The 20,059-nt window shown below is 45.3% G+C and overlaps 1 pseudogene; it reads left to right on the top strand.

The window, feature by feature from the left end:
- Positions 1 to 473: 473 nt before the first annotated feature.
- LOC139005208 (ornithine decarboxylase pseudogene) lies at positions 474 to 1,474 on the top strand (annotated as a pseudogene).
- The last annotated feature ends 18,585 nt before the right edge of the window (positions 1,475 to 20,059 follow it).

Here is a 20,059-nt window from a genome sequence, read left to right as displayed (position 1 = left end):
TGAACAGCTGGCAGTAATTTCCTAAGTCCCATCTCTTCATTTTCCTTTGTGCTACATTTCGTTTCGGAACATCCAGAAACCATGAACACAAACAATCTTAGTAATGAAGAGTTTGACTGCCATTTCCTCAATGAGGGCTTTACTGCCAAGGACATTCTGGATCAAAAAATTAATGAAGTCTCTTCTTCCAATGATAAGGATGCCTTCTATGTTGCAGACCTGGAAGACATTCTAAAGAAACATCTGAGATGGCTAAAAGCTCTTCCTCAAGTCACTCCTTTTTATGCAGTCAAATGCAATGACAGCAGGACCATAGTGAAGACCCTAGATGCCATCGGGATGGGATTTGACTGTGTCAGCAAGACTGAAATACAATTGGTGCAGAGTCTTGGGGTGCTCCAGAGAGGATCACCTATGCAAACCCTTGTAAACAAGTATCTCAGATTAAGTATGTTGCCAATAACAGAGTCCAGATGATGACCTTCGATAGCGAAGTTGAGCTGATGAAAGTTGCCAGGGTACATCCAAAGGCAAAAGCTGGTTTTGTGGATTGCCACCGATGACTCCAAAGTGGTCTGTCCTCTCAGTGTCAAATTTGGTGCCACACTCAAGACCAGCAGGCTTCTCTTGGAATGGTCCAAGGAGCTAAACATTGATGTCATCAGTGTCAGCTTTCATGTGGGCAGTGGCTGACCTGACTCTGAGACCTTTGTGCAGGCCATCTCTGATGCCCGCTGTGTCTTTGACATGGGGGCTGAGATTGGTTTCAACATGTACCTGCTGGACATTGGTGGTGGCTTTCCTGGATCTGAGGATGCAAACCTTAAATTCAAGGAGGTCACCAGTGTAATCATCCCAGCCCTGGACAAGTGTTTTCCAGCAGACTCAGGAGTGACACTCATAGCTGAGCCAGGCAGATACTATGTTGCATCAGCTTTCACACTTGCAGTTAATATCTTTGCCAAAAAAAAAAACTGGTCTTAAAGGAACAAACAGGCTCTGATGATGAAGACGAGTCAAGCGAGAAGACCTTTATGTATTTCGTGAATGATGGAGTATATGGATCCTTTAATGGAATACTCTGTGATCATGCGCATGTGAAATCCCTTCTGTAGAAAGGCCCAAACCAGATGAGAAGTATTACTCATCCAGCATCTGGGGACCCACCTGTGACGGCCTCCATCGCAGCGTTGAGCGCTGCGGCTTGCCCGATATACATGTGAGGGATTGGATGCTCTTGGAAAATATGGGTGTTTACACCGTGGCTGCTGCTACTACTTTCAATGGATTCCAGAGGCCGAGGATCTACTATGTGATGTCAGGGCCGACATGGCAACTGATGCAGCAAGTCCAGAACCACGACTTCCCGCCGGAGGCGGAGGAGGACGCCGGTGCCCTGCCTGTGTCCTGCGCCTGGGAGAGCGGGATGGAGCGCCTCCCAGCAGCCTGCGCATCAGCCCAGGTAAACGTGTAGACGCCATTCCTGTGGCTGCTATGTAGTGTAGCTTGACTTAAGCGATTTGGGAGGACCATTTGACTTAATTATTGCTAGTTTGGAATGTCTTTGTAAGTGGGTTTGGCACAGATGGAATAAGGTGGAAAGCCTAAGTGACGGGGCACACTTATGTGTTCCTGTGGAAACTATTTGAATATTTATTTTATATGGATTTTTATTCAATTCTCAAACAGGCTACTGCAGAGCGCCCCTCAGCTGCCAGGCAAGCATTTGTAGCTTGTGCATTGACAGAACCGGCCTGTTTTAACAATAAAGTACCTTGGAAATTTAAAAAATAATAATAAAAATAAAATAAAAGTGGATGTTGAGTTCACAGTCCGTGATACAACCAGGACCCAAACTCAATTCAGCCCTCCAAACAAATGTGTTAAAAATGGTAAGATTTGTAGACTTTAATTTGTACTTATTTTGAAAGTCAAAGGCATCCTCTCAAACTACACATTGGAGACTTCATAATTTTAATGAGCATTTTTAAAAAACGTGCTGCCATCAAATAATCATAATTCTGTATGAGGACATGTGTTCTATTTTCTCTTCCTAGTCCTCTCTACCAGGTATTTTTTTCCAATCTAAACTCATGATTACAAGATTAGCATCTTGCCTATGATGGTTCAGGCATATTGAATTCCTTCCCAAATTGTGTTTAAAATATATTGAAATCTTGTCTTGGAAATATGGTATGTAATTTATTTCAGAGTATATTATTGCTATCAAATAAAAATGAATCAACTAGGAACCAAAGAGCTAAATTTTTAGCATGCCTGATCAGATTGTTTTCATTCTTTGAATTGATTTTTCAGCCCAAATATTTCACTTCTGCAAATCATGGGGACATACCAAATGCTTCAGGAGTCTGCTGGTGTCTGGCATTCTCTAAATGAGAGTAAGCTATGGATGCAGATTTCTATTTTCAGAAATTTGCTGTGAATTTAATGGATTCAGCAATGGTACTGCTGTTCCCGCACTCCCTGCCTCTCCTTCTCTGCTACTTGGTGCCCCTGGACTCACCAGCTCCTGCACAAAGATTTTCTCCTCCCAATTAGCAGATACCCTAGATGTCCACAGCCTTGAACTCACATTTCAAGTCCAGTTTTACTACCAGCTCCAGCCAGAAAAATCCGAGGTGGACCAGGCTTGGGTCCCCATGTCTACCACTGACAGTCAGGACAGACAGCAGGTAAGTTGGCAATGCTTGATTTGTCATAGCTATTTTTATTTAGGGGGTTTAATGTCAACATGCCAAGTCACCTCAACATCATAGGAAGAGCTCCTCCCCATCTTTTCCCTTCACGGACCTTGCCCGGGGGCCCTCTGTAGCATCCCACCAGAGGTCACTCTTCCCTGGCTCCAGAATCTCCTCTACCCTCCCCTCATCAAAACTCTTTCTCACCGTGGCTGGTGTTTCTCAGTGGTTAGAGCATCTGTTCACATACCAAAGGGTCCCAGGTTAGATTCCCAAACAAGGGCAGGAACCTGGGTTACAGGTTTGATTCCCAGCCCCGATTGGGGTGTGTGCAGGAGGCAACCAATCAATGTATATCTCTCTTTCTCTCTTTCTCTCTCTCTCTCTCTCTTTCTCCCCCCTCCCTTCCACTCTCTCTAAAAATCAATGGAGAAAATATGCTAGGGTGCAGATTAAAGAAAAAAAACTCTCTTTCTCTCAATAACATTATCTCATAATGTGAGAAGAAATAAACAGATAAATGGATTCCCATCATGGTATATGTGACTGATAATACAATGTGTGTTACCTTTCTATCCAGGTGGGAGGCTGTTCCTTAATGAGCAGCCCTCAGAGTCACCTTTTCCAGGATTATCTCTACTGTCACCCCTATGGTTACCTCCCAGGATGCATTGCTCCCATTTTATGCCCCAAAGCCCAGATGAAAAGGTAGGCTGGATCTTTCAAAATGAGTGTGCTAACTGCAGGGGAGAACTAAAGGAAAATAAAGAAACTATAAATATATCAAATAAAAGTCTGGCTTTAAGAGGTAAAAGCTTCAAATCTCATAACTGATTTGCTTCCTGGAGTCTTAACTGACGGGAAAGAAGCCCCATGCAAGCACATCCCACCTACTTTAATCCTTAGATTCTCCTGTGCAGCTCTGGAGGGAAATGGGCCTGAGACTGAGCCCTGGTTTAGCTACTGACTCTCTGTTAACTCAGGTGAGTCACTTAATTGCACGGGAACCCAAGGAGGATGCCTACCCCCCAGAGCTGATTTAAGAGGGTGTTAGTTTGCTATGCTGCTGCAACAAAATACCACAAACGGGGGGCTTAAACAACAGACATTTATTGCCTCACAATTCTGTAGACTGTGAGTCCCAAATCAAGGTGTTGGCAGGGTTGGTTCCTTCTGGAAGGTTTAGTCCAGACCTCTCTCTTAGCTTCTGATGGTTTCTGGCATTCCGTGGCTTATAGAAGCATCACCCCTCCCCCCGTCTGCCTTAATTTTCATGTGACAATCTCCCTCTGTGCCTGTTAATCTCTACATTTCCCCTTTTTATGAGGACATCAGTCATGTTGGATTAAAGGCCCACCCTACTCCCCAGGTGATGTCATCTTAACTAATTACATTTGCAACAGCTCCATTTCCATATAAGACCCCACATTCTGAAGTACTGGGGGTTATTCAACATAGAAATCTGGGGAGGGAGACATAATTCAATGCATAACAAGAATAAATAAAACAGGGTATATGACGCATTTAACACAATGATTAACACAATGCCTGGTGCATGTTAGCTCACTAAACGGCAGCTGCCTTTGTGATGAAAATGACCTTTCCAATTTTACTGTGATCCGTCTGCTCCACCTAGATATGCAGCCATTCCTCACAGATCTCATCAGACCATAGTACCTCAAGATAAAACTAGAGTCATGGCATGATCTATGTACTCATCATAATATTAACAATAACATCATCATTCTAATAATACTATACCATTAGACTATGTTTTAGCCACTATCCTAAGCATTCTATTTTTATTAATTTATTAATTCCTTAAAACAACTCTATAAGGTAAGTACTGTTATCATTGTCCCCATTTTACAGATGAGTAAACTGAGGGAAAGCTAGTGTTGTAATTATCCTGAGGCTAGCCAGCTATTAGTGATAGAGCTGGGCTTCCAATCTAGGCAGGGGTTCTGGACCTCTATGACTTTGGCCAATAGCCACAGTAAGTTTGTTCCCTTGTCCTCCAAATGTCTTCCCAGTGGCCATTTTTGAGGTCCTGTGTTAAGAAATGGGAACAAATCTGGAGGACAGAGGTAGCTCCATGCCACAAGTCAGACCCATCGTGCGAGCCCCTGCTGTGACATCTCCTCGCGAGGACTTGGCTGCAGGTGTCCCCATCCTCATGCAGGGTCAGCATGGCAGGTGTTCAGAAAAACGGGCTCCACTTCCTGCTTCCTTTACAAAAATCAACACTGGAACCCCTTCGGTGAGGTGCGAGTGGCAGACTTTGGTCAAGCTGAACCAGACCTCCAGAGCAGGTGGTTTGAGAAACACAGAAAGACAGGCTGTTCAAGACCTCCTTTTACTCTTCCCTGTTTCCTCCTCAGATCTGGAATCTGGAGACTGACCGCTGCTTGTTTTCCGCTTCCTCCAAAGCCAGCAGTGCTAGGGAGGAGCTGGCTGCTTGCCTCTCTGCCCCGTCCCAAAGCCCTGTGTGGCCACAGACACCCTTGCACTTCTGTACCTGAGACTGAAGTCCCCTCCTGATCCCACAAGGTCAGGTCTCTAGGGGCACTGCTGAGCCCAGTGCTGCTGCTTCCTACCTTGCACCTAATGTGACCCGTGAAGGTCTCTATGCGAGCTCCCAGGCTGAATGCCGTGTTCCTAGCTTGCACTATGTACTTGGTGAGCCCTTTTAACATGTCCCATGAATTACTCCAGCACCACCTCCCTACACTGTCCCAAAGTCTGGAATCTGCCCCGTAAGCTGTATTCTAGAGTGAAGAGCCCGAGAAGCCCAGGGCTGCTGATTCATACCCAATTTGCAGTCCCGTAGACTCAGCAGTGCCACACGTCTGAGACTCTGTCTCTAAAGCGGGGCAGCCTTTCAGAGACAGCAAATACCCAGGTGATTAGATGTGTCCTTATGGAGGGTCCCCTCACTGGCTTCTCCCACCCAGGGCCTCAGTGTCAGAGAGCTGGAATGCCTTCAAGACCTAAGTCTGCCACCTTGGGTTCCTTTGCCACATTGCTGTTGCCTCTTCAGCAAAAAAGATAGGTGTCTACCCACTTTAGCTTTTCCCACTCAGAGAAGTCACCGAGACTCTGCTCTCTCATCATTGAACGACCACTCCAGGTGCCTATCTGTCCTAACTGGGCTGATACTGTCTGGTCTTACTGAGCCTCCCAGGTACCAGAAGCCATATAGTCCAACTCTGAAGTTTTACAGATGAGCAAGCAGAGGCTTAGAGAAGGGAACGAATTACCCAAGGTCCCTCAGAGAGTGAGGAGCAGAGCTGGGAGCAGTTTTCCTGTCTTGGGATGTGTGATCCCCTGCCTTCTCCCTCCACCATGCTGCTCCCACCAAAAGGGCAAAAACAGCCGGAAACTTTAAAGGGGGAGCTTGATACTTTAATAAAATAAGACACTAGAAGGCACCTTGGCTACCCTGCCTTCTCCAGGGCCTGAAGAAAGGGCATTTCTCAGAGGGTTCTGAGGCACCTACAGGCAGTTAATAGAACTGGCTTTGGGCCCAGTTCTATTAACAGGCAGTTAATAGAACTGGCTTTGGGCCCTCCCTGGGCCCAGTGGCCTTAGGGGAAGTCACAGCCTTCCTTCAGACTTGCCCACCTGGCAACCCTGGCAGGGAGGCCTCCTGTGTTTTAAAAACTTTCTCTTTGGGCTGGTACTCCCAGACTCTACTTCCACGTACGGAAGCCAGGGACCATCATGAGAAAGTTCTCATCGTCTTTCTGCCAATTCTGTTCTTTTTTAAAATTAAATTTATTGGAGTAACATTGTTTAAAACATGATATGAATTTCAGGTGTATAACTTTATAATATGGCATATACAGAGTGTGCAAAAAGTTAGTTTACAATTATTCATATGGAAGATCTACACTAATAAAAGAGAAACATGGTAATTAGCGTACAACCGCTACCCTTCCCATTGGCTAATCAGCATATCCTTATGCAAATTAACTGTCAGCCAAGATGGCGGCCGGCAGCCATGCACTGAAGTGAACAGGGAGGCTTGCTTGCTCCAGTGATGGCGAACTACAACGTTCCCCCCACTTGCCGGCCTCTCAGCTGCAACTCTAAGCAACTATGTTGCAAATATAGAAGCTAAACAAACCCCAGAAACCGGCTTTCAGTCAGCCGGGCTTCAGCCAGCCTGACCGCAACATTGTATCAATGTTTTCAGCAGCGAGGCCTCAGAGCTAAAGCTGGCCCAGAATAATAAAAAAGAAAAAGAAAAAAAGGAGCGGTTGGGAGCTTCAGTCACCCGCCAGCCGGAAAACAGCCCTCAGCCCCTCAGCCAGGCTGGCCAGGCACCCCAGTGGGGACCCCCACCCTGATCCAGGACACCCTTCAGGGCAAACCAGCCAGCCCCCACCCTTGCACCAGGCCTCTATCCTATATAGTAAAAGGGTAATATGCCTCCCAGCACCGAGATCAGTGGAGCCGCAAGGCCTCCCGGCACAGGGATCAGTATGACAGGGGGCAGCGACCAAACCCCCCCCCGATCACCCTGCGGCTCTGTGAGTGACAGGGGGCGGGGCCACAACCTCCCTATCCGCCCTGCTCTGTTCATGACAGGGGAAGGCACCCCAACCCCTTGATCAGCCCTGCTCTGTGCCTGATAGGGGGAAGCTCCCCAACCCCCTAATCAGCCCTGCTCTGTGGGTGATAGAGGGTGGTGCCCCAACCCCCCTCCACGGGCCTTGCTCTATGTGTGACAGGGGAGAACCATAACCTCCCCATTGGCCCTGCCCTGAGTGTGACAGGGTGCAGCGCCCCAACCTCCTGATCTGCCCTGCTCTGTGTGTGACAGGGGGCGGTGCTCCAACTCCCCTATTGGCCCTACTCTGTGAGTGACAGGGGGGAGCTCCTTAACCCCCTGATGGGTCCTGCTCTGTGCATGACAGGGGGGAGCTTCCCAACCCCCTGATCGACCCTGCCCTGTGTGTGACAGGGTACGGAGCCCCAACCCCCCTGATGGGCCCTGCTTTGTGAGTGACAGGGGGCAGTGCCCCAACCCCCTGATCGGCCCTGCTCTGTGAGTGACAGGGTGCAGCCCCCCAACCCCCTGATCCGCCCTGCTCTGTTCGTGACAGGGGGTGGTGCCGCAACCTCCCCATCGACCCTGCCTTGAGTGTGACAGGGGGCTGTGCCCCAACCCCCCAATTGGCCCTACCCTGAGCGTGACTGAGGGTGGCATCGCAACCTCCCGATCCGCCCTGCTCTGTGCATGACAAGGGGTGGCGCCCCAACTCCCCAGTCGGCCCTGCTCTGACCCTGACCAGGGGCTGCACCTAGGGATTGGGCATGCCCTCTGCCACCCGGGAGCAGGCCTAAGCCAGCAGGTCGTTATCTCCTGAGGGGTCCCAGACTGCGAGAGGGCACAGGCCGGGTTGGGGGACCCCCCCCGCCCCCCCCCCCCCCCCCCCCCGCCGAGTGCACAAATTTTTGTGCACTGGGTCTCTAGTATTATAATAATTAATAAATAAAAGTGTCTGGCATTAGGGTGGGTGCTAGAGGGGATCCTTTCTCCCAGACAGAAATACTGGCATAGGCCATTATTTCTTTTTTGAGCTCTCCCCCCACAGAGCTGGCAGGCAGTCACCCTATCTGAGTCTCCATCAACCTATCACTCTTTGCCCTCCCCGGATGATTCCCTGAGACCTCACCCACCAACTCGTGGGCCCACAGTTTGCAATGGCTTTTCCTTCCAAATGGCGTGTCTTGGCTTATGCTTCAGACTTTCCTAAAATCTCATAAACAAGTAGGATCTGGCATCCATGTGCCCTGTATCTCTCACTAAGTGGCCCCAGGCCTGACACTAATGGCAGCGGAACTTGGTTCTCAGTGTGGCCTCTCCTGGGCACCTCCAATCCCAGCACAAGTAACAGCCACCTACAGATCACATTGTAGCTCATGCTGGTGGCCCCAGGCAAAACACAGGCAGTGGCTAATCTTGGCTTATACCTTCTGGGAGGCTTCAGAACCAGTGCACCTGGTAGACAACTTCAGACCACATCAAAGAACCACCCAGCCACCTCCACAAGCAGCACACTCAAGGAGAAGACCGAGCTGGGTCCCTGCACAGCTGATCCTCCACATTTGCAGGCAGTTCTTCCAGCTGATTGGCTTGGGGAGAAATCCCTCCCATTGATGTGCCAACAGCAATCAATGCTCAACTACAACAGGTGTACACAGTTCACACAGAAGGGGGGTGCACCTGGAGTGCCCAGCTCAGGTGAATAGGGAGACTGTGCCACTGGATCCTATATGATGCCTACTATATAAGGCCACTCTACCAAGCCCGGGAGACATAGCAGTTATACCTAATAGATAGAAATAAACACAGAGAGGCAACCAAAATGAAAAGACAAAGGAACATGTCCCAGATAAAAGAAGAAAACAAAAATCCAGGAAAGGAACTAAACAAAATTCCAGGAAAAGAACTAAACAAAATGGATACAAGTAATCTACCAGATGCAAAGTTCAAAGAACTGATTATAAGGATTCTCAATGAACTTAGGGGTAGAGTAGATGAACTTACTGAGAACTTCAACAAAGAGATAAGAAACATAAAAATAGAGATAGAAATCATAAAAAAGAACCAGTCAGAAATGAAGGATACACTAACTGAAATGAAGAATAATTTATAGGGAATCAACAGTAGAGTAGATGAAGCTGAGAATCAAAACAGTGATTTGGAGTATAAGAAAGCAAAAACACCAAATCAGAACAGCAAAAAGAAGAATAACCCAAAAATATGAAGATAGTGTAAGCAGCCTCTGGGACAACTTCAAGCATACCAACATTTGCATCATGAGTGTGCTGGAAGGAGAAGAGAGAGAACAAGAAAACCTATTTGAAAATGTAATGACAGAAAACTTCCCTAACCTGGTGAAGGAAGTAAGCATATAAGTCCAGAAAGCACAGAGAGTCCCAATCATAATGAACCCATCTCCTACACAGCAACTCTTCCACTGTAGTCACAGCTGACCCACACAGCTGATTGGCCTGGAAGGTCAATCCCTCCCAGTGATGCCAACAGCAATCAAGGCTCAACTGCAACAGGACAGTGCACACAGCCCACACAAGGGCATACCTAGAGTGCCCAACTCAGGTGCCTGGCAAGGCTGAGCCACTGGACCCTACAAGACACCTACTACACAAGGCCACTTTACCAATTCCAGGAGACATAGCAGCTCTACCTAATACATAGAAACAAAAAAAAGGGAAGCAGCCAAATTGGAGAGATAAAGAAACATGCTGCAAATGAAAGAACAGAAAAAATCTCCAGAAAAGGCACTAAATAAAATGGAAGCAAGCAACAGAATTCAAAACAATGGTTATAATGATGCTCAAGGAACTTAATGAGAACTTAAGGAACTTAGTGACATCTTCAAGGAACTTGGCGAGAATATCAACAGCATAAAAAAAGACCAATCAGAAATGAAGGATACATTACCTGAAATGAAGAAAAGTTTACAGGGAATCAACAGTAGAGTAGAGGACGCCAAGAATCAAATCAGAGATTTGGAATATGAGAAAGCAAAAAACACCCAATCAGAACAACAAAAAGAAAAAATAACCCCAAAATATGAAGATAGTGTAAGCAGCCTCTGGGACAACTTCAAGTGTACCAACATTCACATCATGGGCATGCCAATGAAGAAGAGAGAGAGAGCAATAAATTGAAAACCTGTTGGAAAAAATAATGACAGAAAACTTCCATTACCTGGTGAAAGAAATAGACATACAAATTCAGGAAGCACAGAGAGTCCCAAACAAGATGAACCCAAAGAGACCCACACCAAAACACATCATAATTAAAATGCCAAATAGTAAAGACAAAGAGAAAATTTAAAAGCAGCAAGAGAAGAGGACTTAGTTACCTCTAAGGGACTGTCAGCTGATTTCTCAACAGAAACTTTGTGGGCCAGAGGGAGTGGAAAGAAATATTCAAAGTGATGAATAGCAAGGACCTATAACCAAGATGACTCTACCCAGCAAAGCTATCATTTAGAATTGAAGGTCAGATAAAGAGCTTCACAGACAAGAAAAAGCTAAAGTAGTTCATCACCACCAAACCAGTGTTGTTGTTGAAGAAGAAGAAGAAGAAGAAGAAGAAGAAACGATTAAAAATATGAACAGTAAAATGGCAATAAATACATATCTATCAACAATTGAATCTAAAAATCAAAATAAATGAACAAGAAATCTAATGAACAAAACAAACTGATGAATAAAATAGAACCAGCAAAAGAGGGGCAAGGGAGAGATTAGCCAAAGAACTTATATGCATACATGCATTACACATGGACACAGACAATAAGGTGGTGAAGACCTGGGGTGGAGGAGGGCAAGATGTGGAAAAGAGAGTCATCTGTAATACTCTCAACAATAAAGATTTAAAAAAAGAAAAAAGAAGCATTTACCTTCCAATTTACCAGAATCACCCAACTCCAAGGAAGCTAGCCTTGCCACTATCTCAGCCTCCTGCACATTCCTGCCTCAGGCTCTATCTAACCTTTTACCATCCCCACCCTGGAATATCCTGCCTTTTCCTTCACTCACCTTAGCAATCCTTGCAGGCCCAACTCAAGTTCCACTTCTGCCATGAAACTTGTCTTTACCATCCTGACTCTGGCATCTGCCTCTCTCTGATCCCCACAGTACCTGGCACATGGTGCAGGGCTGTATTCTCACCTTCCCTGCTCTGTTTCACATGCACAAGCCTCAACTCTCTAACAATCCAGCAGGCACTTGAGGGCAGGGATCAGAGTACCTGTTTCCTCCTTCTTTCCTTCCTGATCTTTCAAGACCCTTCTTAGTCTTTAAGATTCAACCAGAAATCATCCCCCTCCTCAATTCTGGTAAAATGAATGGCTCCCTTATCATTTGGCCTTCGAGCTCTATGGTAACACAGGCCCTCTTTCAAGAACAGTGCTTTTGATATTCATTTCTTCTAATACTTGCTGAATTAAATTACTGAATTGAGAATTTAGTTTGTAGATTTGTTGCTGTGTGAAATCATTGTAACATTATGCCTACTGTCACAATCCATAGCTTCTAAACCATATGGCACTTTTCATATTGTTAAGGACAGAATACAGTAGGTCCTCGGGTTACATCGGAGATCTGTTCCTATGGCGGGCACGATGACTAAAGTGATTTTTGCTGTAAGTCGGAACCCACCTACATAAGCACCTATGTCACTCACATGGAGCACATACACAGCAGTAATGAAGTGAAACAGTAAGAAAAGAAAAGAAAGATAATAATTCCTGACCTTTACTTGTGGTAAATAAATTTTTTTAAAAAACCATAAAGCACATATGTATATTGGTTGAAATAATGGAACTTTTTTTAAAATAAATGAATGGGAGATGGCGACGTAACCACGAAACGACGTACATCGAGTCCGACGTATCCCGAGGACTGTCTGTATAGCCAAGCTCCTCAGGAAGTCTGGATTTATGAATACCACTATCCCACATACAAAGTGTCTATTGTAATATTAAGGAGAGCAGGTGAAGGCACCTAAGCTGTAGACACCCCTAGGACCATGGTGTCATAAGAGGACAGAAGAAGGGAAGCAAAGGATACACTACTGAAAATCTGAGCCAAGCAATTTGAAATTGACAACAGTGAGAGAACCCTCTGGTTTGTGGTTTGGAGACTCCAAAGTTTCTCCAATGTCAATGGAGCAGCCTCTGACAAAGTGGCAGATTAGAGGGAACAGCGGGTAGTCCTAAGAAAGGCTGCTGTCCTCACATGTTTCTCCTTCCCCATTGTCACTGCCTTTGAGGTGTGGGCTACCCCAAGAGGAAGCCCTTCCTAAGGGCTGAACCAGTCACCCTTAAAAGATGATTCTCACTCAAAAGTGGCTCAAAAAACAAGGCTGAAAAGATGTAACTGGAAGACTGGAACTATTTGAACTAAGGAAAATCTTAAAGTTGAGGGTTTAGAAGATATATCCTCCCAAGAACGGGTCATCTTGTTCAATCACCTTTGCATTGATGGCAAATAAATTTTGCTGCTCAATATTCAATTCATACCTATTTTACCCGAGCCTAGATGGCCAACAGGTTTTTATCCAAAGATTTCTAAATCTTTTGAGTGTTAAATGATCTGATTGTGTTCACCCAAAATTTATATGTTGAAATCCTAACTCCGAGTACTTCAGAATGTGATTGTATTGGGAGATAGGGCTTTATTAAGTTAAAATGAAGCTGTTAGGGGAGGGGCCCTAATCTCATATGACTGGTGTCTTTATGAGAAAAAAATTTGGACACTTAGAGACACAAGGGATGCACTTCTACAGAGGAAAGACATAGAGAAAATTCAGTGAGGATACAATGAGGAGAGATGCTTCAGAAGAAACCAAACTCTGCCAGTACCATCCTTCAGAATTGTGAGAAAATTTATTTAAGTTCTACCCTCTCCACCCCCAGTCTATGGTATTTTGTTTTGATGCTCCCAACAAACTAATCCACTCAAGTAAGCCAACTTGTATGGGAAGTAAACTGTTAGCTTTCATATCTATGACACTAGACCTCTAGATATAAGTTGTCTTTAATTTGACAGCCAGTATCTCCAAGTCATGTGTTGTTGTTTTTTTTTTCTAATTTCCTGATACAGGTGGTGAAAGTATGGAACTTTGAAACAGGAAGACTGCTGTCTGAATTTATTGGGGTTTATGGCAATACTGGAATCATTTCTCTGACCTTTGACTTCAGTGGGAGAAGGTAAATGCCTTCTCCAGTTTTTTTCGACCATTGGGCAGGTGATCCCTGACACGCTATCTGACGGGAGATTCTGTTTCCTCAACCAGTGATTGGGAGCAGAGATGGCTGAAAATATGGGGCTGTAAGAAGGGGCGTTGTCTGCCCATCCTGAGACATGGAAAGTCACTTTCTAACAAGGTCCCCATCAAGTAATGATGCACAGTTAAGCATTTGTTGTCAATGTAGAAGAGATCAAAGGAGATAAGATCTAGGATGCCTTAACAATGCTTTTTTCCTGGCATTTCATTTCCAATGACACTACAATTCTACTTAGGGGGGAACGTACTTAGCATAAATCAGTGTGCTCCTGGCTATGCCTCTAGCATGTGTTTCTTCACTACGTGGTTTCTACTTGATTTCTCAAAAAAGCTCCACCGCCCTAACCGGTTTGGCTCAGTGGATAGAGCGTCAGCCTGCGGACTGAAGGGACCCAGGTTCAATTCTGGTCAAGGGCATGTACCTTGCTTGCGGGCACATACCCAGTAGGGAGTGTGCAGGAGGCAGCTGATCAATGTTTCTCTTTCATTGATGTTTCTAACTCTCTATCCCTCTCCTTACTCTCTGTAAAAAATCAATAAAAATATATTTTTAAAAAAAGCTTCACCTTTCAAAACCTTTAAAAATAACATAAGTCAAAATCAAGGTGAAGAACTAAAGCTAGTCTCTTTTATGGGTTATTGTGATTTTTTTCAAGGATACTTATTCTACTTATTCCTGTGCACTTGCTATGCCTGTTTTTGGTGAAATGAGTACAATTCTGGCTGGTAAAACTTTCTATGAGGAAGGTAAGAGGCAAACATCAGAGTATAAATGAAGTAGGAGTAAAAAAAAGACAACATTTACTCAAAGGAACGAGTGTGTGGTTCCCAGATCTGTCTTTGACCTGCATGCATTCATGTGTTCATTCACTCACTCAGAAAGTGCTGGGTTCTGTGTAGGGTCCCTTCAGGAGAAGAGGAGCCCTTCCCACAGCTGAGAAAGGGCAGAACTAGCCTTTTCAGGCAATGATGGTGGCAGGAAATCAGCAGGGCTTTGATGGCTTCAAAGACACCTACCTGTGGTGTCCTAAGTGAGTAAGTCCTAAGTTTTTCCTAATCATCAGCTGGATTAAATCAATATGCATAAGCTGATTCAGGACTAATTGAGACTTGTTTAATATAATGTTGATAATGTTGTCATTCTAAACAAAAAGCCAGTGAAGTCTGTGATTGTACCTACTTGAAGTGAACTAAAATAAGTGAGTTATATTCAGTGTAAATATCAGAGGGGCTTCTACATCACATACCCTCACACCTAACTGATGGTTACCCAATCTATCACTGTTCATCCCTATAGTTGCTTCCTCCTTCCCATTGGCTTGTCTTTATGCCCTAGAACCTCTTGAAATAGAAAGAGAAGACAAAATGCCATCCATCAGCATCTATATGGGTTATGGCTTAGAGGTGGGGGAGGGGATGAATTGATAGGAGAAGTTGGTTACAGCCAAGTTTTCAATCTACCTGTGGCATTTTATGTCCCCTGCTTTGCTATGCAGAATAGTCATCAATTTCCAAAAGTCTTTAAACATCAAAAGTAATTTATTTATTTGATGTACAGCCTAAGTCTTGCATCCTCAGATTATTTGAGAGAGAACTTTCTGAGATATCTTGGAGTTGAATCTGTTCTTTGGTATCACAGGTTCTGGAAATGATGGCTTTTGTTTTTCACATTCAACCACTATGAGTATTATTATGAAGGCAAAGCTGTGTCGAACATGTGCAGAGAGCTTGTCAGTTGACATATGATTTGTTGAAAAACAATCACCCAAACTTCAGGCGTGGATTGCTTTTTATTCCCACTGGCATCAGGGGAATTTGCTTTGACATTTTGAAAATCTGCATCACTGATGGGGTGAGGAGCAGGGTCCTGCAACATGCCAATGCCTTCTCTCTGAAATTTTGAATGTGCTGGCAGCTCATTTCACTGCTTGTACATCTCCTGTTTTGCTTTGGAAAAGGACACACCATGTGACTTTCATCATTTCTGGAAGCTGCAGCCATATTGGCAAGATGACCTGGTGAGCCCTGGTCCATGGTCTGGCTCTCAACCCAAACAGTGGCATATGATGAGGGTCTCCTTCACAAAGGGGTGCATCTCCTGGTCCTGCCTAGGGCAGCCTTAAGCATCTCAAAGGCCTCTGCACTGCAGATTCATAATTGTGGTGCAGGTAGAGCCAGAGCACTGAGCAGTAGGCAGCTACTTCTGCTCTAGGAAGAGTGATGGCCCCATGTTCAGGTTGAAGTGTGAGGTCACAGGAGCAAATCTATGCAGCTCTCCCTGAATCCAGCTGGGAGTCCTGTGGTGTAGGAAGGGTAACTGAGGATGTAGTGGGTGTGACTTTCCTCAAAGAGGCATCTAATTCCTGCTTCTGCCTATCATGCAATACTGTACCCACTCACTACCATCTTTGGGTGTTTAGGGAGCCTAGGAGATGATATCATGCTGCCCCACAACCAGGGGACTTATTGTGATTCTTAGCAGCACTCAGAATGGCCCCAACTTTCTATAGCTTCCCAAGATTGAATGACCTTCCTCATAATTATCTGGATACCAAGCCAATAAGACAAGTGTTAAGAAAGGTCACTGCGCCAAGTGCCTCTGTCCCACCCTACCTAATGATCCCTGTAAATATTCCAAAGATATTAGTCACAAATTCCATGGACCTAATCCAGTGTCTGAGTTATAGCAGCTACCCAATAAATACACATTCATTCAACCAGCATTTGTCCAATGCCTATAATGGGCCAAGTGTATGTTCTCTGAAGATGCAGTGATGAGCAAAATGGCCATCATGTGGTTTCTGCCTTCTTGGCACTTGCAGGTTAGTGAATGTTGAGCAGAAGAACAAAGTTATGCAGAAAATACCCAAGGGAAGCGTGGCCATTGCAAGAGTGGAAGTCATACAAGAGTCAGTGAAGTGTTACTTCATCCAAATGTTTTTTCATTCAGTTATCAATTTGTTCAGCACATGTTTATCGAACACTTTCATAGTGCCATGCTTAGTGAATGAGCGCAAAAGACACAAGTCGGGGAAAATGTGATCCTGGCTCAGATTCTTACAGACTGTGAGAAGATAAAATAAGAAAATAATAACCATACAATGTGATAGATGACATAATGTATAAACTGCAGAGAAGCACAGGGGTGGGAACTACTAACTTTTCTCTAACCTTTGTAAGGGATATTAACTATGACCAGGATTTCCCCAGGAGACGAGGGCAGGAAAAGACATCTGGATGAGGGGAAGGGCATGAGCCATGTCCTGAAGTGGGAGAAGCAAGTTGTTTGGAAGGTCTGTGAAAGTTCAAGGGGGTAGAGCATCAGGTACAGGAGGAAATTAGGTCAGAAAGTTCAATTAGAGCTTGAAAGTCATGGTAAGGTGTGTCCTCCTCACTGTGCAGGCAGTAGGAAGGGGGGGGTGCAGGAGGAGGAATGCAGACTTCAGTGTTCACAGTCTGTGAAGGAGGCAGGATTGGCGGCAGAAGGTTGTGGGAAGGAGAGAGCCATTGACCTCTTTTCCAACAATCGTCCAATGCCACCTTCACAGCTGCTTTCAAGCAGAAGGACATCTTAGGTCTTTAAGGTCTCTCCGTGGGGAATTATGAAGACAAGGGAGAAAGGACACCTTTCCAGTGCAAGAGAAGCCAATTCCCTTCACATGAAAACTGTACCCGTGAGAAAGTTGAAAAGACAATGGCCAGGGACACTTTGAACTCTGAAGCACAGGTCTTAAACCATTTTGGTTTCTTATCTTTCTTAAGGGTCCTTATCCAAAACTCCTCTTTTGAGGAGAATAGATGTTTCAGATCCTAAAACCACATGTAAGTCACCATGGGGCAGACGGGCCGCTCAGGGAGGGAGTCAGGGACACCCCTTTCTGGAGTTGGACCTGGGGCTGCTGGAAAACCAAACCACCTTGGCCAGTGCTTGCGTTCCATTGCTGCATTTTAGCCCCTAACAGGGCTCCTTATAAGTCACCTGTTTACCAGCGATATGGGGAGGAAGGAAGCTGCTGAATAGCAATTCCCTGGGGAGGGTGATAACACGGACCAAAGGAGATGAAGCACCTCTTCCGTCCTCTGGGTGGGCCACCAGGTTCCAGGTGAGTCCTTGGTGTGAGCAACCACAGAAGGAGGAACCTTTCTGCTCCCTTGGTTGTAGGGGTGATGGAAAGGGAAGTTAGCTGTGGGCAACTGGGTATTTGATTTCTTACTCTGTTCCTCCCTGTCCTTTCTTTCTCAGAAACATCCTCTGTGTGGCTCAATGCCCACCTTTCTTTCTTGCAAGTTCCAGCTATGATGGGGAGATTATCATTTGGAATGTCATCTCAGGCCACATGTACTGCAAGTTGAATATACCAGCCCCCGGCAGAGCAGGAGCTAGAAAAGGCAGGCAAAAACAAAAAACAAAACAAAACAAAAAAACAAAAATGCAGGCAAGGGGCAGGCTCTGCAGCCACTCCACACAGGCCCCAACAGGCTTAGACTACTGGTCAGTTGTCTAAAGAAACCTCAGATCTGAACTGCTTCCCAGGTGAAAGGGAATGGCCTGGTTTCAGGTTTAACTTGAAGGATGGAGATTCCCAAAGCTAGGAGGGAGCTCAGGAGTTCCGCTAGCTCATTCACATCCCCAGGCACCTGTCCATTAAAGCCCATCTCATGGGCCAGCTCGCCCCCTCCAGGAGCCCTTTTCTCATCCACTGCTCTCCTAAGGGACTCTCTCTCCAGCTGAGATTCTTGAACTTTGTTGGTACAAAGCTCTCACAGCACTGATTTTACTCCTCTGTCTTCAATACCACCACCCACATGCTCCTTCCACCCAGCTAACAAGCCTGCTCCCACAGCCCACATCAGACATCATCTCCTGGTGTGTCACTCATCTGTGTGGCTCACAGATCTTTATGCCACTCCCATCTCAGCCCCTTCCGGGTGCCCTGGCTTCCAGGGTTCTCCCATTGCCCAAATTCTCCTATAACCCCCACCTGGGTCTATCTTACTACTTGTACATTGCTTTGCCAAATTTTCCCCTCCCAAAATTTTCTGCCCCACTCTACAAAATTTTCTGCCCTGGTCTCATACCTCTTTCTCTGCTAATGTGATCATGTGTCCATGCATTCACTATTCATTCAAAAAATAGTGATGAGCTCCTGCTATGTGCCAGGCCCAGTGCTAGGTGCTGCCTGGTAGTCACGTCCTTCTCCAAGTCATGAACCTTCTGAAAAATACATACGGGAGACAAATGGGGATTCATTTATCTATCAGTTTCCTTGCTGGCTGTGCTGGGTTGGAGAGCAGGCTGGAACCACAGGCCATTGGGTTTCCTACCACTTCTTTTCCCACCTGCAGACTCCAGGGGCATTCTTCCCAAGTGGCAATCTGCAGGTACTCACCTGCCATCAGCCAGGGGACCCACTGTCTCACACCCATCGAACCTGACAGGGGAGATACAGGGTATTGGGTATTTTTGCATAAAGTTGGGGATTTCTTACATCTCCTGAAGCCCAACAAGCAAACCCTTAGAGAGCCATGAGCTCCAGATTGCAATCTCCTGCTTTAGACATGTGATAATTTACCAGCCAAGAAAATGCTTGAATGACTCATTCCATCAGAAACTATCTTTGAGCCTCTCTTTTGCACACAACCCCATGGAAAGTGGGTGGAGGAGTCTAGAAAGATATTAAGCCTGGTGCTCCCTTCAGGGCTCAAAGTCTAAGTTCAGAGATAAGATGTACATGCCCAATACATGTAAGATAATGATACAGCATTATCTTCCCTGTGCTTGAGAGACACTGGAGGACAGTGGTTAGAACTTGAAATCCGTGGACACAACAGGATTAAAATGAAATTTTTACCTGTAGACTTATTATCCTATCTATTCCTGCTTTCCTTCACTATACCAAAAAAAAAAAAAGGTTCTTCTATGGAGCTCTTTCTGAGAGTGCCTACGAGTTTTAAAAATCACTGGGGGAAAGTGGTGCATTTCCTTCTAAAGTTTTATTTTCATTGCCATTAAAATGAAAATAAAGTCACCAGCCAAGAATACAATGTCGACCTTTCAGCCAGCAGCTCTAAATTAAAACCCTGTTTGCAGCAGCATTTACTACTTAAAGTTATGTGACAGCTGGTTTTGGGAAACTCCTTTTCTGCTCCCAAAATGCTCAGCCATCCATAGCTACCAAGAATTTATATGTCTGTGTTGCAAAAATGGGATGTAAATATGTGAAAGTTTCTCATTCTTCCAGGAACAACAGTACTGGCTCTTCCTAAAGGTCAGAGTAGAACACGATGGTCCTTACGTGGGGCTGGTTAAGAGGTCGCCGTCATATTTGGAAAACCATCTGGACAATTCTTCTGAAGTCATTCTCAGTAGAGAGAGGAGCTGAGAGAGAAAGACAGTTGTGCAAGCAAAGCTGGATGAGCTGAAAACAGGATATTCCTGCTGACTTTTCAACATTTTACCTTCACTGTTCATTATAATGGGGATTGTTAGCTTCTTCCCCTGAATCAAGGAGAAAGAATTCAA

The sequence above is a fragment of the Myotis yumanensis genome, unplaced genomic scaffold (assembly GCF_028538775.1).
Source record: "Myotis yumanensis isolate MYYU_CA2020_CCGP unplaced genomic scaffold, mMyoYum1.0.hap1 SCAF_3, whole genome shotgun sequence".
In the NCBI taxonomy this organism is placed as follows: domain Eukaryota; kingdom Metazoa; phylum Chordata; class Mammalia; order Chiroptera; family Vespertilionidae; genus Myotis; species Myotis yumanensis.
The sequence above is the reverse complement of the archived record's forward strand: the minus strand, read 5'-3'. Positions and strand labels throughout refer to the sequence as shown.